The following is a 6,122-nucleotide window of genomic DNA, read 5'->3' on the forward strand; positions in this document are numbered from 1 at the left end:
ATTGATTTTCATATGTTGAAGCATCTTCACATTGCAGGAATAAATCCCACTTGGCCATGGTGTATAATCCTTTCAATATGCTCATGAATTCAGTTTGGTTATATTTTCTTGAAGGCTTTTGGATCAATAATTCATAAGGGACATTCATCTGTAGTTTTCTTTTCTTGTAGCGTTCTGTGGCTTTGGTATCAGGGCATTGCTAGCCTCTTAGAATAAGTTTAGAAGTATTCCCTTCTCTTGAATTTTTTGAGTTTGAGAAGGATTGCTGTTATTTCTTCTTTAAGTGTGTGGTAGAATGTACCAGTGATGCCATCTGCTCCTGGGCTCTTCTTTGTAGGGAGGTTTTTGATTACTGATTCAATCTCCTCACTAGTTACAGATCTATTCAGATTTTCTATTTCTTCATGATTCAGTCTTGGTGGGTTTTGTGTCTCTAGGATTTTGTCCATTTCATTTAGGTTATCCAATCTGTTGGTATATAGTTGTTTATGTGCCCTCTTATAATCTTTTGTATATCTGTAGATTTCGTAGTAATTTCCCCACTTTCATTTCTGACTTTAGTAATCTGAGTCTTTCTTTTTGCCTCAGTCCAGCTAGCTAAAGGTATGTCAATTTTGTTGATTTCTTTGAAGAACCAACTTCTGGCTTCATTGAATTTCTCCATTGTTTTTCTACCCTCTATTTTATTTATCTCTGTTCTAATCTTTATTATTTCCTTCCTTCTGCTAGCTTTGAGGTTAGTTTGTTCTTCTTTTTCTAGTTCCTTAAAGGATAAATTTAGATTGTTGATTTGATATCTTTCTTCTTTTTTAAAGTAAGCATTTACAGTTATAAATTTTCCTCTTTACAGTGCTTTCACTGCATCTTATCAATTTTGGTATGTTGTATTTTCACTTTTAATTCAATTCTAAGTATTTTCTAATTTCTTTTGTGATTTCTTCTTTGAACAAGAGAGAAGAAATCTTTCCCTGTTAAAGACTATACTTTTACATGATTACATATTTGTAAATTTTTTTAACATCTTTATTGGAGTATAATTGCTTTACAAGAGTGTGTTAGTTTCTGCTGTATAACAAAGTGAATCAGCTATACGTATACATATATCCCCATATCTCTTCCCTCTTGTGTCTCCCTCCCACCCTCCCTATCCCACCCCTCTAGGTGGACACAAAGCATCGAGCTGATCTCCCTGTGCTATGCGGTTGCTTCCCACTAGCTATCTATTTTACATTTTATAGTGTATATATGTCCATGCCACTCTCTCACTTCATCCCAGCTTACCCTTCCCCCTCCCCATGTCCTCAAGTCCATTCTCTACATCTGCACCTTTATTCCTGTCCTGCCCCTAGGTTCTTCAGAACCACTTTTTTTTTAGATTCCATATATATGTGTTAGCATACAGTATTTGTTTTTCTCTTTCTGACTTACTTCACTCTGTATGACAGTCCCTAGGTCCATCACCTCACTACAAATAACAATTTTGTTTCTTTTTATGGCTGAGTAATATTCCATTGTATATATGTGCCACATGTTCTTTACCCATTCATCTGTTGATAGACAGAAATTTTTTTGTTTCCTTTCAGTTATTAATTTCTAACTTCAACTTGTGTTTAGAAAAGGTATTTTGTGTGATATCAATTTTTAAAAAATCTATTGAGACTAGTTTTGTGGCCTAATGTATGGTCTATCCTACAGAATGCCATGTGCACTTGAGAAAAATGTGTATGCTGTTGTTGCTGGATGAAGTGTTCTGTGTATGTTTGTTAGATCTAGCTGGTTTGTTGTGTTGTTCAAGTCTTCTGTTTTCTTACTTATTTCTGTCTGGTTGTTCTATCCATTATTTTTTTTAAATAAATTTATTTATTTATTTATTGGTTGCATTGGGTCTTTGCTGCTACATGCAGGCTTCCTCTAGTTGCAGCGAGCAGGGGCTACTCTTCATTGCAGTGCACAGGCTTCTCATTGTGGTGGCTTCTCTTGTTGCAGAGCACAGACTCTAGAGGATGCAGGCTTCAGCAGTTGTTGCACACAGGCTCAGTACTTGTGGCTCACAGGTTCTAGAGAGCAGGCTCGGTAGTTGTGGTGCACAGGCTTAGTTGCTTCGTGGCATGTGGGATCTTCCTGGACCAGGGCTTGAACCTGTGTCCCCTGAATTTGGCAGGCAGATTCTTATCCACTGCACCACCAGGGAAGTCCCTGTTCTATTCATTATTGAAGGTGGGGTAATGAAATCTCCAACTATTATTGTAGAACTGTCTATATCTCCCTTAAATTCTGTCAGTTTTTGCTTCATATATATTTTGAGGGCCTGTTATTAGCTGTGTAAATATTTATAATGGTTATATAATCTTGCTGTACTGAAACTTATTAATATATAATGAGTTTTTTATCTCTTACAGGCTTTTTAAAGTCTATTTTGTATGATATTAGTATAACCTCCCCAACTCTCTTGGTTATTATTTACATAGAATACCTTTTTCCATCTTTTCACCCTAAATCCTTTTGTGTCTTTGAATCTAAAGTGAATTCCTTGTAGGCAGCATATAGTTGGATTATTTTTAAAAATTCATTCTGCAAATCTCTGTCTTTTCATTTGAGAATTTAATCCATTTACATTTAAACTACTGAGAAGGAGGGGCGTGCTTCTGTCATTTTGCTATTTGTTTTCTGTAGGGTTTATTGCTTCTTTGTCCTTCATTTCCTGCATTACTGTATTATTTTGTGTTTAATTGAAACATTTTCCTTCTCTTCTCGTTTCCTTCTATGTACGTACTATAGCTATTTTCTTTGTGGTTACCATGGGGGTTATATTTAATATCTTAAAGTTATAACATTCTAATTTGAGGTTTACCAGTTTGAGTTTAATACCATACAAAATCTCTGCTCCTATACAGCTCTGTCCCCACCCTCTGTCAGTTACTGATGTCACAAATTACAAACTTGCACACTGTGTTTCCTAAAACAATGACTAGTAATTGTTTTTCTATGCATTTGTCTTTTAAAACTTGTAGAAAATAAAGAAGAGTTACAAACCAAAAATACAATAATACTAGTTTTTATAATGTCTATGTATTTACTTTTACTGGAAACATTTATTTCTTCAAATGGCTCTGAGTTCCTGTCTAGTATCCTTTTATTTCAACCTGAAGAATTTCCTTTAGCATTTCTTGCAAGAAGGTCAGATGCTAATGATTCCCCTCAGCTTTTGCTTATCTGAAAATTTCTTAATTTCTCCTTTATTTTTGAAGAAGAGTTTTGCTAAATGTAGAATTCTCAGTTGACAGTTTTCTTCTCTCAGCACTTTAATTATCTCAACCCAATGCCTTCTGGTCTCCAAGGCTTCTGGGTGTCATGTGTATGATGAATAACTTCTCTCTTCTACTTTCAAGATACTCTTTGTCTTTGTTTTTCAACAGTTTGAGTGTAACTTACCTCAGTGTGAATGTCTTTGAATTTATCCTGCTTGGAGTCCATTGAGCTTCTTGGATTTGAAGATTCATACCTTGCTTCAAATTTGGGAAGTTTTTAGTCATTATTTCTTCAAATATCTCTCTGCACCTTTCTCTCTCTCCTCTTCTGGGACAATGCATATGTTCCTTTTCTTGATGATGTTCCACAGATCCCTTAGGCTCTATTCCTATTTCTTCAATCTTTTTCCTTTCTGTTCCTTAGACTTGATCATTTCAATTGTCCTTTCTTCAAGTCTATTGATTCTTTCTTCTGCCTGCTCAAATATGCTTTTGAATCCCTTTAGTGAATTTTTCATTTCAGTTATACTTTTCAATTTCAGGATTTGTTTTTGTTCCTTTTATGCTTCCTGTGTCTTTATTGATATTTCTATTCTGTCCATACATTGTTTTCCTGATTTTGTCCATGTCTTCCTTTAGCTCTTTGAGCATTTTTAAGAAAGTTGCTTTAAAGACTTTGTCAAGTCTGGCATTTGGTCTTCCTCAGGAATCACTTCTATCCATATATTTTGTCTCTCTGCATGGGTCATACTTTCCTGTTACTTTGTATGCCTTATAATTTGTTGTTGTTATTGAAACCTGGACATTTGAATCTTATAATACGGTGACTCTGGAAATTAGACTCTCTCCATTCCCCAAGGTCTGCTGTTTTGTTTTGTTTTTTTCCCTATGAAGAAAGGCAGACAAACTTTTGAAATATTGGGAGCATCATATGCCATGCATTCTGACCTTTACATGTAACATTTTATTGCTGAAAACTATTTGTGAATGGAATGAGACCTTTCCCTTATGTTAAAAAATGTAGAGTGTAATAAATCTTTGACATTTGCTAGATTATTTTGAGATCTTTTCCATTTCCCCAAGTTTGCAAATATCTTTCTGTCATAGCAGTTGAATTTCTTCTGAGGCCATCTCACAAAGAACAAAGCTTTTATCTATGTATGGTCATGAATAGAGTACAACCCTAAACGAAATTTGGATACTGATCAGTGGGTAAGCACACATATCAACTAAGTGACTTGGTACTACACATTATAAAGCAAAAATGATTCAAATTTGCCTCAGCAAAATTATACATGACCATATGTTAAAGACCTTTGACATCTCTCATGTTTAATCTTTAAATGCCGTGGTACAGATTTAGACCATAAGTAGCATTTATATTTTTCCTTTGTTCATTTTAGTTTTCTCTCTCTCTCCCTGCCTTCCTCCATCCTTCCCTCCATCCCTCTTTCTCTCTCTCATGGCAGAAAAAAGAAAATCTGAGCTGCTTATTTAGGACAGGTCTTGTCATTGTGCTTAATTTAAAAAGTCACAACAGCCTTAATAAAAATGATAGAATCCTTATATTCTGTACATAAAAACGACCACCAAGTACTTACCATGGGCAAGACACTGAGTTGTTTACATGTTTCTTTACCCTGCCCATGCAGTATAATCACCCAGGGAACTTTTTAAAACACAGATGCCCAGGTCTAGGCTCAGACCTGCTGAACCAAAGGCAGGTAACCAGTGGATTCCTGGGCTCCTAGCTACACTAGTCACTTTCATACATGTCACTTAGTTCTCATAACTGTGCTAGGTGGTATCTTGTCACACACTATGCCTGAGATGACTGACTCACTTTAGCAACTTGCCCAGGGTTACATGGCTGTTGAGTGTAGCAAGATTTAAACTGAACTCTGTTTGATGCCATAGCCCATGTTCTTTCCACTGTGTGATAAGCTAACAAATGCTACAAAAATTTAATCTCTGTAGGTGTTTTTTTTTTTTTCTCTTTCCAGCGTTTCCCCTTGATATCCTTGGCTGTACTGTGTGTTTTATTTAAATGGAAAAATATATCAAGAATTTCCCTTTCGTAAGAACCTCTTTTATTTTTGTGGTTCCTATAATACCAGCTCCTCCTCCATTTCTCTAATTCTTTTTTGTTTGTTTTATTGAGATATAATTAACACATAACATTGTATTAGTTTTAGGTGTACAACATAATAATCTGATATATGTATATATTGTGAAATGACATCACAATAAGCTTAGCTAACACATATCACCTCACATAGTTACAAATGTTTTCTTCTGTGATAAGAACTATTAAGATCGGCTATCTTAGCAACTTTGAAATATACAGTATAGTATTATTAACTATAGTCACCATGCTGTTCATTATTATATCTGCAGAACTTATTTATCTCATAACTGAAAGTTTGTATCTTTTGACAACCCTCACCCACTTCTCCCACATCCACCCATTGCTTCTGGCAAATACCAATCTATTCTCATTTTCTCTGAGGTTTTTTTTTTTTCCCCATATATACGTGAGATCATACCGTATTTGTCTTTCTCTGCGTGACTTATTTCACTTAGCGTAATGCCCTCAAGTTCCATTCATGTTGTCACAAATGGCAGGATTTTTAATGGCTAAATAATATTCCATTATAGATATAGATCTATAAAATCACATTTTCTTTATTCATTGATCCATTAATGGACACTCAGATTGGTTCCCAGCCTAGGCTATTTTGAAAATGCTGCACTGAATATTGGGTGCAGCCATCTCTTTGAGATAGTGATATAGTGATTTCATTTCCTTCAGACATATACCAAGTAGTGGAATTGCTGGGTCATATGGTAGTCTTATTTTTAACTCTTTGAGGA

Source organism: Stenella coeruleoalba (genome assembly GCF_951394435.1).
Source record: "Stenella coeruleoalba genome assembly, chromosome: 10".
NCBI lineage: Eukaryota > Metazoa > Chordata > Mammalia > Artiodactyla > Delphinidae > Stenella > Stenella coeruleoalba.